The 15,869-nt window shown below is 41.7% G+C and overlaps 1 protein-coding gene across 1 annotated transcript in view; it reads right to left on the minus strand.

Annotated features, from left to right (window-relative positions):
* rnf123 (ring finger protein 123) overlaps positions 1–15,869 on the minus strand; it is a 411,050-nt gene that overhangs the window by 299,661 nt on the left and 95,520 nt on the right. The gene's annotated exons all lie outside the window — the stretch shown is intronic.

Here is a 15,869-nt window from a genome sequence, read left to right on the forward strand (position 1 = left end):
TGGGAGGTTTCCTTATGGGAGGTTTCCTACTGGGAGGTTTCCTTATGGGAGGTTTCCTTATGGGAGGATTCCTACTGGCAAACCGAGCAGCTTATGGGAGGTTTCCTTATGGGAGGTTTCCTACTGGGAGGTTTCCATATGGGAGGTTTCCTTATGGGAGGATTCCTACTGGCAAACCGAGCAGCTTATGGGAGGTTTCCTACTTATGGGAGGTTTCCTACTGGGAGGTTTCCTTATGGGAGGTTTCCTACTGGGAGGTTTCCTTATGGGAGGTTTCCTACTGGGAGGTTTCCTTATGGGAGGTTTCCTACTGGGAGGTTTCCTACTGGGAGGTTTCCTACTGGGAGGTTTCCTTATGGGAGGTTTCCTACTGGGAGGTTTCCTTATGGGAGGTTTCCTACTGGGAGGTTTCCTTATGGGAGGTTTCCTACTGGGAGGTTTCCTACTGGGAGGTTTCCTTATGGGAGGTTTCCTACTGGGAGGTTTCCTTATGGGAGGTTTCCTACTGGGAGGTTTCCTTATGGGAGGTTTCCTACTGGGAGGTTTCCTACTGGGAGGTTTCCTTATGGGAGGTTTCCTACTGGGAGGTTTCCTACTGGGAGGTTTCCTTATGGGAGGTTTCCTACTGGGAGGTTTCCTTATGGGAGACTGCAGCCCAGTGGTAACATTCTGAATATGTAATCGTGATCTTTGTATGTACGATTCATAGAACTGTGCCTTGTGATTTATTAGCTGATTTACTGTTCCCAGTACAGACGTCACATGCTGCCCGCAGCAACGTAGAAAAACATTAAGGTTACTTTAGTAACCATGGTTATTTAAGTAAGTGAGCGAAATATTTCGCTTATGCTCACTTAAAATAACATTAAGGTTACTTTAGTAACCATGGTTATTTAAGTAAGTGAGCGAAATATTTGGCTTATGGGAGGTTTCCTACTTATGGGAGGTTTCCTTATGGGAGGTTTCCTACTGGGAGGTTTCCTTATGGGAGGTTTCCTACTGGGAGGTTTCCTTATGGGAGGTTTCCTTATGGGAGGTTTCCTTATGGGAGGTTTCCTTATGGGAGGTTTCCTACTGGGAGGTTTCCTTATGGGAGGTTTCCTACTGGGAGGTTTCCTTATGGGAGGTTTCCTACTGGGAGGTTTCCTTATGGGAGGTTTCCTACTGGGAGGTTTCCTTATGGGAGGTTTCCTACTGGGAGGTTTCCTTATGGGAGGTTTCCTACTGGGAGGTTTCCTTATGGGAGGTTTCCTTATGGGAGGTTTCCTACTGGGAGGTTTCCTTATGGGAGGTTTCCTACTGGGAGGTTTCCTTATGGGAGGTTTCCTACTGGGAGGTTTCCTTATGGGAGGTTTCCTTATGGGAGGTTTCCTACTGGGAGGTTTCCTTATGGGAGGTTTCCTACTGGGAGGTTTCCTTATGGGAGGTTTCCTACTGGGAGGTTTCCTTATGGGAGGTTTCCTATGGGAGGTTTCCTTATGGGAGGTTTCCTTATGGGAGATTTCCTATGGGATGTTTCTTATGGGAGGTTTCCTTATGGGAGGTTTCCTACTTATGGGAGGTTATGGGAGGTTTCCTACTGGGAGGTTTCCTTATGGGAGGTTTCCTTATGGGAGGTTTCCTACTGGGAGGTTTCCTTATGGGAGGTTTCCTTATGGGAGGATTCCTACTGGCAAACCGAGCAGCTTATGGGAGGTTTCCTTATGGGAGGTTTCCTACTGGGAGGTTTCCATATGGGAGGTTTCCTTATGGGAGGATTCCTACTGGCAAACCGAGCAGCTTATGGGAGGTTTCCTACTTATGGGAGGTTTCCTACTGGGAGGTTTCCTTATGGGAGGTTTCCTACTGGGAGGTTTCCTTATGGGAGGTTTCCTACTGGGAGGTTTCCTTATGGGAGGTTTCCTACTGGGAGGTTTCCTACTGGGAGGTTTCCTACTGGGAGGTTTCCTTATGGGAGGTTTCCTACTGGGAGGTTTCCTACTGGGAGGTTTCCTACTGGGAGGTTTCCTTATGGGAGGTTTCCTACTGGGAGGTTTCCTACTGGGAGGTTTCCTACTGGGAGGTTTCCTTATGGGAGGTTTCCTACTGGGAGGTTTCCTTATGGGAGGTTTCCTACTGGGAGGTTTCCTTATGGGAGGTTTCCTACTGGGAGGTTTCCTACTGGGAGGTTTCCTTATGGGAGGTTTCCTACTGGGAGGTTTCCTTATGGGAGGTTTCCTACTGGGAGGTTTCCTTATGGGAGGTTTCCTACTGGGAGGTTTCCTACTGGGAGGTTTCCTTATGGGAGGTTTCCTACTGGGAGGTTTCCTACTGGGAGGTTTCCTTATGGGAGGTTTCCTACTGGGAGGTTTCCTTATGGGAGGTTTCCTACTGGGAGGTTTCCTTATGGGAGGTTTCCTACTGGGAGGTTTCCTACTGGGAGGTTTCCTTATGGGAGGTTTCCTACTGGGAGGTTTCCTACTGGGAGGTTTCCTTATGGGAGGTTTCCTACTGGGAGGTTTCCTTATGGGAGGTTTCCTTATGGGAGGTTTCCTACTGGGAGGTTTCCTTATGGGAGGTTTCCTACTGGGAGGTTTCCTTATGGGAGGTTTCCTACTGGGAGGTTTCCTTATGGGAGGTTTCCTTATGGGAGGTTTCCTTATGGGAGGTTTCCTACTGGGAGGTTTCCTTATGGGAGGTTTCCTTATGGGAGGTTTCCTACTGGGAGGTTTCCTTATGGGAGGTTTCCTACTGGGAGGTTTCCTTATGGGAGGTTTCCTACTGGGAGGTTTCCTTATGGGAGGTTTCCTACTGGGAGGTTTCCTTATGGGAGGTTTCCTACTGGGAGGTTTCCTTATGGGAGGTTTCCTACTGGGAGGTTTCCTTATGGGAGGTTTCCTTATGGGAGGTTTCCTTATGGGAGGTTTCCTACTGGGAGGTTTCCTTATGGGAGGTTTCCTACTGGGAGGTTTCCTTATGGGAGGTTTCCTACTGGGAGGTTTCCTTATGGGAGGTTTCCTTATGGGAGGTTTCCTTATGGGAGGTTTCCTACTGGGAGGTTTCCTTATGGGAGGTTTCCTTATGGGAGGTTTCCTTATGGGAGGTTTCCTTATGGGAGGTTTCCTTATGGGAGGTTTCCTACTGGGAGGTTTCCTTATGGGAGGTTTCCTTATGGGAGGTTTCCTTATGGGAGGTTTCCTACTGGGAGGTTTCCTTATGGGAGGTTTCCTACTGGGAGGTTTCCTTATGGGAGGTTTCCTACTGGGAGGTTTCCTTATGGGAGGTTTCCTACTGGGAGGTTTCCTTATGGGAGGTTTCCTACTGGGAGGTTTCCTTATGGGAGGTTTCCTACTGGGAGGTTTCCTACTGGGAGGTTTCCTTATGGGAGGTTTCCTACTGGGAGGTTTCCTTATGGGAGGTTTCCTACTGGCAAACCGAGCTATTTCGCGAATGCTCACTTAAAATAACAACTGTCACAGTAGGACAAAACATAAATAAATACAAATCTAATACTGATGCATTCTGAGTTAACCCATTCTGGGCGGGAACCCCTTTTGGTGTCAGCATTATGTTATGCTTTAGCTATTGAAAAATAGCAGATCTACAAGCTCATAGCGCGCCACTCTCTTCCAATAGAGATTCACCATGCTCCAACACTGGACTCTCTCAGGCTTATGGCATATAGTTTTTGATTGTTGTTGGTACATTTTGTAAAGCGTCCTATATAAATTCAAGCTATTATTATTATTATTATTATTAGGTCTGCTATTTTTGAAATATCAAAGAACGACTGACATAGAAACATAGCTCTTTCAGAAAACTGTCAGGATGTAGAAGACATTTTTAGAATCTGATCTCAGGTCAAAATGGGTTAATAGTCAGATTAATTTGGCAGATTAGATTTAGAAATGGAAATGCACAGACTGCACACTGGGGGGACGTTTGCTGAAACTTTGCTGCAGGAGTTATTCAGTAGTTTGTTTTGCAATCTTCATTTGATCAGTGGAGTGTGCCTGGTCAACACTTTCCTCAGCTCTGATCACAGTAAACAGATCTATCACAGGCTTGCTGGTGGAATATCCCTCCCTTTGGGCCAGCAGTGCAGCACAATGGTACCACAGTATATATGATACCTGCTATAGTTTCAATGGTACCACAGTATATATGAACCTGCTATAGTTTCAATGGTACCACAGTATATATGATACCTGCTATAGTTTCAATGGTACCACAGTATATATGATACCTGCTATAGTTTCAATGGTACCACAGTATATATGATACCTGCTATAGTTTCAATGGTACCACAGTATATATGATACCTGCTATAGTTTCAATGGTACCACAGTATATATGATTCCTGCTATAGTTTCAATGGTACCACAGTATATATGATACCTGCTATAGTTTCAATGGTACCACAGTATATATGATACCTGCTATAGTTTCAATGGTACCACAGTATATATGATACCTGCTATAGTTTCAATGGTACCACAGTATATATGATACCTGCTATAGTTTCAATGGTACCACAGTATATATGATACCTGCTATAGTTTCAATGGTACCACAGTATATATGATACCTGCTATAGTTTCAATGGTACCACAGTATATATGAACCTGCTATAGTTTCTACTATATGCCTATTTGAAGCACAAATGGCACTGTAGCAATAATTGCTATTTGTCATGGGAAATATTCATAATTTCATTAAAGATTATTATTACAGTTGTTTTATATTAACCCATTTAGGTCTGACGTCGACAAAAAAGTCTTCTGAAATAATATATATTTAAAGATTTGTGCCGCATTTTCACGATTTAGCAGACCTATGAGCTTGTAGATCTGTTATTTTTCAATAGCTAAAGTATTACATAATGCTACATAATGCTAACCCCAAAATGCTAACCCCAAAATGGGTTAATACATTAACATTATTGTTTTAATTTAAATTATGAAATTATTATTGCTACAACTGTTGTAATATGACTTGATGTCACCCACTTCAATTATAATTGATTGATCCGAATGGAGCTACGCCCAAATATGGAGTGTGTTGTCTAACCTCAATCTGTCGTCATGGCATCAGGTGCAAACAAATCAGTCGGCTCCATATATGGGTACAAAAGGGGGCATGCCCATATATAAGCAAACCAAAGCAAAGTTCTTTGTTTACCCAGGGTGAATGGACTAAGCTCGAGATGCTTGTTTACAGCCAGACCCTGCTCATAGAACATTTCATGGTAGGGGTTCAATGCCTTGCTCAAGGGCACTTCAGCGGTGGTAATTTTAACGTGCCGGTCCGGGGATTCGAACTGGCGACCTTCCAATAACAAGACCGCTCCGCAAACCGTTCGGCCACCGCTGCCCCAATGGGCATATGCTGATGACGTCAGGGATGTCCATATATTAATGGGATCTCTGACAATGGGTACAATGGGTATTGCATAACTGGCATCGTTCCCAAAGGGCATAGTACTATTATTGAAATGAAATAAGATGAGTTCAGGTCGAACTTAAAACCCACACAATCAACTTACCACCACTATGCCAAGTCCACACAGGCTTATCCAAAACAGCTGTATGAAATGTCAAAATGAAACCAGCTAATCCTGTCTTTCCTGCTTCCCAGTAGATGACTGAGTAATACTATTAATAAAGAAAGGCCTCGCAGAGAGTTAAATACTAAATCTTCATCTGCATATGTGACTACATTTGACTGAGGGACTGCCATTGGATTTTTTTGAATTTTCGTTTTTTCATGTCATATGAAAGCAGGGAATCATAGCTTCAAATTGACATATTGGTTGTTCAGTTTGACCCACCAGTTTTGGAGATATGGCTTATAGAGTAATGTCTTGCAGAAAACAGGCTTGAAAGGTTCACTTCTGTGGTCTCTAACATTACACCTAGCTGCATGTTTGGGCATTTATTTCATATTTACATGTCGATTTCAGATCTGACACTTATTTCAGACATGCTCTAGTATGTGAAGAGTCTGCCTGTGCTATTAACTCATTTTGGTGAATAGCTGTAATTTGCGCGATGGCAGTCTCTCAGTCAAATCTGGTCACATATAATTGATGTGTCCAGTCTCTTCATTTCTTCACTGGTCATAGATGTCATTGTGATTCTAATCACATCACCCAGGGGACAACAGACCCCTGAGCAGAGCTGAGCAGACCCAGAGATCGAACCTCATTTAGGACTAAATCCTGGTCTCTCTTATCCCTTATCCTCTATTAGTCTGTCCAGCCTATTAGCATTTATTGACCGATCACGTCTGGAATACATTAGTATTGCCTTAAAAACCTTTTGTTCAGTTCATGTCTTTTTGAAGCTTACTCATCCTGGTAGTTTCTTACAATCTGCAACATCCTCAAGACAAGCTGTGTTTTTCAATCATCTTTTTCATTTATTATTATTGTTTCTAATAACAATAAATGGATAAAAGTCATTGAAAAAAACACTGCGCCTCGTGCTTTAGAAGTATAAGAAATATCAACTAGAATATAATATAATATGAAAGATAAAAAACCAAGACAGCTAAAGTAAAACAAACATTATAGATGACTCAGATGGGATTAAAAGCCAGAGAGAATAAAAGTCTTAAACCGAGACTTAAATACATTCATAAACTAGGCAGATCTACAGAAGGGCAGGAAGTGTGTGCACCCCTGGTACTTTTACTAGTAGATGATCACCCCTGGTACTTTTACTAGTAGATGATCACCCCTGGTACTTTTACTAGTAGATGATCACCCCTGGTACTTTTACTAGTAGATGATCAGCAGATCTCAGAGCTCTAGCTGGGGTGTAAGGTGTCACAAGCTGGAAGAGATACGCCCATTTAACCCAATTAGGCCTGACCTCGAAATTTAAAAAAAATCTTCTACAGTTTTTCTGAAATAAACATTTTCACGATTTTTCAAAAATAGCAGATCTACAAGCTCGTAGCGCGCCACTCGGTGGCGCGCTATGAGCTTGTAGATCTGCTATTTTTCAATAGCTAACTTATACATAACTTATTATACATCCTTAAATTAACCGGACGCGTGTCATAGTAAAATTGCTTCTCATCACGTGGCACCCAAGCGCCACCACTTTTATCCACCAGGTGGCACTCATTGTGCTAATAACTCAGAGTGTACAATTGAATGGTCTTTCTGTTTTGAGGACGATGGATGATGTCCGTTCTTTCGGGTAAAACACAGACGTCGCTTATCCAGTGTGAATGTGGCACAGAAAACACTGACATCAGGGGGTCATTTCTAAATCACCTCGAGGTCCTAATACTAACTAGACGACCTGAGGTCCTTACATAATACTAACTAGACCATTGAATAGGACCTGAGGTCCTTACATAATACTAACTAGACGACCTGAGGTCCTTACATAATACTAACTAGACGACCTGAGGTCCTTACATAATACTAACTAGACGACCTGAGGTCCTTACATAATACTAACTAGACCATTGTGAATAGGACCTGAGGTCCTTACATAATACTAACTAGACGACCTGAGGTCCTTACATAATACTAACTAGACCATTGTGAATAGGACCTGAGGTCCTTACATAATACTAACTAGACCATTGAATAGGACCTGAGGTCCTTACATAATACTAACTAGACCATTGAATAGGACCTGAGGTCCTTACATAATACTAACTAGACCATTGAATATGACCTGAGGTCCTTATATAATACTAACTAGACCATTGAATAGGACCTGAGCTCCTTACATAATACTAACTAGACCATTGAATAGGACCTGAGGTCCTTACATAATACTAACTAGACCATTGAGGTCCTTACATAATACTAACTAGACCATTGTGAATAGGACCTGAGCTCCTTACATAATACTAACTAGACCATTGAATAGGACCTGAGGTCCTTACATAATACTAACTAGACCACTGAGGTCCTTACATAATACTAACTAGACCATTGTGAATAGGACCTGAGGTCCTTACATAATACTAACTAGACCATTGTGAATAGGACCTGAGGTCCTTACATAATACTAACTAGACCATTGTGAATAGGACCTGAGGTCCTTACATAATACTAACTAGACCATTGAATAGGACCTGAGGTCCTTACATAATACTAACTAGACCATTGAATAGGACCTGAGGTCCTTACATAATACTAACTAGACCATTGAATAGGACCTGAGGTCCTTATAATACTAACTAGACCATTGAATAGGACCTGAGCTCCTTACATAATACTAACTAGACCATTGAATAGGACCTGAGGTCCTTACATAATACTAACTAGACCATTGAGGTCCTTACATAATACTAACTAGACCATTGTGAATAGGACCTGAGCTCCTTACATAATACTAACTAGACCATTGAATAGGACCTGAGGTCCTTACATAATACTAACTAGACCACTGAGGTCCTTACATAATACTAACTAGACCATTGTGAATAGGACCTGAGGTCCTTACATAATACTAACTAGACCATTGTGAATAGGACCTGAGGTCCTTACATAATACTAACTAGACCATTGTGAATAGGACCTGAGGTCCTTACATAATACTAACTAGACCATTGAATAGGACCTGAGGTCCTTACATAATACTAACTAGACCATTGTGAATAGGACCTGAGGTCCTTACATAATACTAACTAGACCATTGTGAATAGGACCTGAGGTCCTTACATAATACTAACTAGACCATTGTGAATAGGACCTGAGGTCCTTACATAATACTAACTAGACCACTGAGGTCCTTACATAATACTAACTAGACCATTGTGAATAGGACCTGAGGTCCTTACATAATACTAACTAGACCATTGTGAATAGGACCTGAGGTCCTTACATAATACTAACTAGACCACTGAGGTCCTTACATAATACTAACTAGACGACCTGAGGTCCTTACATAATACTAACTAGACCACTGAGGTCCTTACATAATACTAACTAGACCATTGAGAATAGGACCTGAGGTCCTTACATAATACTAACTAGACCATTGAGAATAGGACCTGAGGTCCTTACATAATACTAACTAGACCATTGAATAGGACCTGAGCTCCTTACATAATACTAACTAGACCACTGAGGTCCTTACATAATACTAACTAGACCACTGAGGTCCTTACATAATACTAACTAGACGACCTGAGGTCCTTACATAATACTAACTAGACCACTGAGGTCCTTACATAATACTAACTAGACCATTGAGAATAGGACCTGAGGTCCTTACATAATACTAACTAGACCATTGAGAATAGGACCTGAGGTCCTTACATAATACTAACTAGACGACCTGAGGTCCTTACATAATACTAACTAGACCATTGAATAGGACCTGAGCTCCTTACATAATACTAACTAGACCATTGAATAGGACCTGAGCTCCTTACATAATACTAACTAGACCACTGAGGTCCTTACATAATACTAACTAGACGACCTGAGGTCCTTACATAATACTAACTAGACCATTGAATAGGACCTGAGCTCCTTACATAATACTAACTAGACCACTGAGGTCCTTACATAATACTAACTAGACGACCTGAGGTCCTTACATAATACTAACTAGACCATTGAATAGGACCTGAGGTCCTTACATAATACTAACTAGACGACCTGAGGTCCTTACATAATACTAACTAGACGACCTGAGGTCCTTACATAATACTAACTAGACCATTGAATAGGACCTGAGCTCCTTACATAATACTAACTAGACCACTGAGGTCCTTACATAATACTAACTAGACCACTGAGGTCCTTACATAATACTAACTAGACGACCTGAGGTCCTTACATAATACTAACTAGACCACTGAGGTCCTTACATAATACTAACTAGACCATTGAGAATAGGACCTGAGGTCCTTACATAATACTAACTAGACCATTGAGAATAGGACCTGAGGTCCTTACATAATACTAACTAGACCACTGAGGTCCTTACATAATACTAACTAGACCATTGAATAGGACCTGAGGTCCTTACATAATACTAACTAGACCATTGAATAGGACCTGAGCTCCTTACATAATACTAACTAGACCACTGAGGTCCTTACATAATACTAACTAGACGACCTGAGGTCCTTACATAATACTAACTAGACCATTGAATAGGACCTGAGCTCCTTACATAATACTAACTAGACCACTGAGGTCCTTACATAATACTAACTAGACCACTGAGGTCCTTACATAATACTAACTAGACGACCTGAGGTCCTTACATAATACTAACTAGACCATTGAATAGGACCTGAGGTCCTTACATAATACTAACTAGACGACCTGAGGTCCTTACATAATACTAACTAGACGACCTGAGGTCCTTACATAATACTAACTAGACCATTGAATAGGACCTGAGCTCCTTACATAATACTAACTAGACCACTGAGGTCCTTACATAATACTAACTAGACCACTGAGGTCCTTACATAATACTAACTAGACGACCTGAGGTCCTTACATAATACTAACTAGACCACTGAGGTCCTTACATAATACTAACTAGACCATTGAGAATAGGACCTGAGGTCCTTACATAATACTAACTAGACCATTGAGAATAGGACCTGAGGTCCTTACATAATACTAACTAGACCACTGAGGTCCTTACATAATACTAACTAGACCATTGAATAGGACCTGAGGTCCTTACATAATACTAACTAGACCATTGAATAGGACCTGAGCTCCTTACATAATACTAACTAGACCACTGAGGTCCTTACATAATACTAACTAGACGACCTGAGGTCCTTACATAATACTAACTAGACCATTGAATAGGACCTGAGCTCCTTACATAATACTAACTAGACCACTGAGGTCCTTACATAATACTAACTAGACGACCTGAGGTCCTTACATAATACTAACTAGACCACTGAGGTCCTTACATAATACTAACTAGACCATTGAGAATAGGACCTGAGGTCCTTACATAATACTAACTAGACCATTGAGAATAGGACCTGAGGTCCTTACATAATACTAACTAGACCACTGAGGTCCTTACATAATACTAACTAGACCATTGAATAGGACCTGAGGTCCTTACATAATACTAACTAGACCATTGAATAGGACCTGAGCTCCTTACATAATACTAACTAGACCACTGAGGTCCTTACATAATACTAACTAGACGACCTGAGGTCCTTACATAATACTAACTAGACCATTGAATAGGACCTGAGCTCCTTACATAATACTAACTAGACCACTGAGGTCCTTACATAATACTAACTAGACGACCTGAGGTCCTTACATAATACTAACTAGACCATTGAATAGGACCTGAGGTCCTTACATAATACTAACTAGACGACCTGAGGTCCTTACATAATACTAACTAGACGACCTGAGGTCCTTACATAATACTAACTAGACCATTACCTTACATAATACTAACTAGACCACTGAGGTCCTTACATAATACTAACTAGACGACCTGAGGTCCTTACATAATACTAACTAGACGACCTGAGGTCCTTACATAATACTAACTAGACGGCCTGAGGTCCTTACATAATACTAACTAGACCACTGAGGTCCTTACATAATACTAACTAGACGACCTGAGGTCCTTACATAATACTAACTAGACCACTGAGGTCCTTACATAATACTAACTAGACGACCTGAGGTCCTTACATAATACTAACTAGACCATTGCGAATAGGACATTAGTAAGTCTTTTTTGGCACATCATCTGTGCTGCCATAGAGCAGGGCTATTCAACTGGCGGCTCCGCGGGCCAAATGCGGCCCGCAGAGCTCCCCCTAGTGGCCCTTGGAATAAGTGTGTGTGTGTGTGTGTGTGTGTGTGTGTGTGTGTGTGTGTGTGTGTGTGTGTGTGTGTGTGTGTGTGTGTGTGTGTGTGTGTGTGTGTGTGTGTGTGTGTGTGTGTGTGTGTGTGTGTGTGTGTGTGTGTGTGTGTTCAGCTAATGCTCGTTATAGGTCTATTCTACAACTGTATAGCATATACTTGTATCTGACATATATCACCCTGTGCTCATACTGTGCACTAATGTATTAGCATATTAAATCTTTGTGTTTGAACACAAAATGCATTTGTAGAACAACAAATGTGCGCTTTGCGCGCACGCTGTGCGGCCCTCCAGGGCCTCCACACACAATCATTCTACAGCTGTGGCCCCCGACCTAGTCTAGTTGAATACCCCTGCCATAGACCTAATCTAGTTGAATACCCCTGCCATAGACCTAATCTAGTTGAATACCCTGCCATAGACCTAATCTAGTTGAATACCCTGCCATAGACCTAATCTAGTTGAATACCCCTGCCATAGACCTAATCTAGTTGAATACCCTGCCATAGACCTAATCTAGTTGAATACCCTGCCATAGACCTAATCTAGTTGAATACCCTGCCATAGACCTAATCTAGTTGAATACCCCTGCCATAGACCTAATCTAGTTGAATACCCTGCCATAGACCTAATCTAGTTGAATACCCTGCCATAGACCTAATCTAGTTGAATACCCTGCCATAGACCTAATCTAGTTGAATACCCTGCCATAGACCTAATCTAGTTGAATACCCCTGCCATAGACCTAATCTAGTTGAATACCCCTGCCATAGACCTAATCTAGTTGAATACCCTGCCATAGACCTAATCTAGTTGAATACCCTGCCATAGACCTAATCTAGTTGAATACCCTGCCATAGACCTAATCTAGTTGAATACCCTGCCATAGACCTAATCTAGTTGAATACCCTGCCATAGACCTAATCTAGTTGAATACCCTGCCATAGACCTAATCTAGTTGAATACCCTGCCATAGACCTAATCTAGTTGAATACCCTGCCATAGACCTAATCTAGTTGAATACCCTGCCATAGACCTAATCTAGTTGAATACCCTGCCATAGACCTAATCTAGTTGAATACCCTGCCATAGACCTAATCTAGTTGAATACCCTGCCATAGACCTAATCTAGTTGAATACCCTGCCATAGACCTAATCTAGTTGAATACCCTGCCATAGACCTAATCTAGTTGAATACCCTGCCATAGACCTAATCTAGTTGAATACCCTGCCATAGACCTAATCTAGTTGAATACCCTGCCATAGACCTAATCTAGTTGAATACCCTGCCATAGACCTAATCTAGTTGAATACCCTGCCATAGACCTAATCTAGTTGAATACCCTGCCATAGACCTAATCTAGTTGAATACCCTGCCATAGACCTAATCTAGTTGAATACCCTGCCATAGACCTAATCTAGTTGAATACCCTGCCATAGACCTAATCTAGTTGAATACCCTGCCATAGACCTAATCTAGTTGAATACCCTGCCATAGACCTAATCTAGTTGAATACCCTGCCATAGACCTAATCTAGTTGAATACCCTGCCATAGACCTAATCTAGTTGAATACCCTGCCATAGACCTAATCTAGTTGAATACCCTGCCATAGACCTAATCTAGTTGAATACCCTGCCATAGACCTAATCTAGTTGAATACCCTGCCATAGACCTAATCTAGTTGAATACCCTGCCATAGACCTAATCTAGTTGAATACCCTGCCATAGACCTAATCTAGTTGAATACCCTGCCATAGACCTAATCTAGTTGAATACCCTGCCATAGACCTAATCTAGTTGAATACCCTGCCATAGACCTAATCTAGTTGAATACCCTGCCATAGACCTAATCTAGTTGAATACCCTGCCATAGACCTAATCTAGTTGAATACCCTGCCATAGACCTAATCTAGTTGAATACCCTGCCATAGACCTAATCTAGTTGAATACCCTGCCATAGACCTAATCTAGTTGAATACCCTGCCATAGACCTAATCTAGTTGAATACCCTGCCATAGACCTAATCTAGTTGAATACCCTGCCATAGACCTAATCTAGTTGAATACCCTGCCATAGACCTAATCTAGTTGAATACCCTGCCATAGACCTAATCTAGTTGAATACCCTGCCATAGACCTAATCTAGTTGAATACCCTGCCATAGACCTAATCTAGTTGAATACCCTGCCATAGACCTAATCTAGTTGAATACCCTGCCATAGACCTAATCTAGTTGAATACCCTGCCATAGACCTAATCTAGTTGAATACCCTGCCATAGACCTAATCTAGTTGAATACCCTGCCATAGACCTAATCTAGTTGAATACCCTGCCATAGACCTAATCTAGTTGAATACCCTGCCATAGACCTAATCTAGTTGAATACCCTGCCATAGACCTAATCTAGTTGAATACCCTGCCATAGACCTAATCTAGTTGAATACCCTGCCATAGACCTAATCTAGTTGAATACCCTGCCATAGACCTAATCTAGTTGAATACCCTGCCATAGACCTAATCTAGTTGAATACCCTGCCATAGACCTAATCTAGTTGAATACCCTGCCATAGACCTAATCTAGTTGAATACCCTGCCATAGACCTAATCTAGTTGAATACCCTGCCATAGACCTAATCTAGTTGAATACCCTGCCATAGACCTAATCTAGTTGAATACCCTGCCATAGACCTAATCTAGTTGAATACCCTGCCATAGACCTAATCTAGTTGAATACCCTGCCATAGACCTAATCTAGTTGAATACCCTGCCATAGACCTAATCTAGTTGAATACCCTGCCATAGACCTAATCTAGTTGAATACCCTGCCATAGACCTAATCTAGTTGAATACCCTGCCATAGACCTAATCTAGTTGAATACCCTGCCATAGACCTAATCTAGTTGAATACCCTGCCATAGACCTAATCTAGTTGAATACCCTGCCATAGACCTAATCTAGTTGAATACCCTGCCATAGACCTAATCTAGTTGAATACCCTGCCATAGACCTAATCTAGTTGAATACCCTGCCATAGACCTAATCTAGTTGAATACCCTGCCATAGACCTAATCTAGTTGAATACCCTGCCATAGACCTAATCTAGTTGAATACCCTGCCATAGACCTAATCTAGTTGAATACCCTGCCATAGACCTAATCTAGTTGAATACCCTGCCATAGACCTAATCTAGTTGAATACCCTGCCATAGACCTAATCTAGTTGAATACCCTGCCATAGACCTAATCTAGTTGAATACCCTGCCATAGACCTAATCTAGTTGAATACCCTGCCATAGACCTAATCTAGTTGAATACCCTGCCATAGACCTAATCTAGTTGAATACCCTGCCATAGACCTAATCTAGTTGAATACCCTGCCATAGACCTAATCTAGTTGAATACCCTGCCATAGACCTAATCTAGTTGAATACCCTGCCATAGACCTAATCTAGTTGAATACCCTGCCATAGACCTAATCTAGTTGAATACCCTGCCATAGACCTAATCTAGTTGAATACCCTGCCATAGACCTAATCTAGTTGAATACCCTGCCATAGACCTAATCTAGTTGAATACCCTGCCATAGACCTAATCTAGTTGAATACCCTGCCATAGACCTAATCTAGTTGAATACCCTGCCATAGACCTAATCTAGTTGAATACCCTGCCATAGACCTAATCTAGTTGAATACCCTGCCATAGACCTAATCTAGTTGAATACCCTGCCATAGACCTAATCTAGTTGAATACCCTGCCATAGACCTAATCTAGTTGAATACCCTGCCATAGACCTAATCTAGTTGAATACCCTGCCATAGACCTAATCTAGTTGAATACCCTGCCATAGACCTAATCTAGTTGAATACCCTGCCATAGACCTAATCTAGTTGAATACCCTGCCATAGACCTAATCTAGTTGAATACCCTGCCATAGACCTAATCTAGTTGAATACCCTGCCATAGACCTAATCTAGTTGAATACCCTGCCATAGACCTAATCTAGTTGAATACCCTGCCATAGACCTAATCTAG

This window comes from Electrona antarctica (genome assembly GCF_951216825.1).
Source record: "Electrona antarctica genome assembly, chromosome: 9".
Taxonomy (NCBI): domain Eukaryota; kingdom Metazoa; phylum Chordata; class Actinopteri; order Myctophiformes; family Myctophidae; genus Electrona; species Electrona antarctica.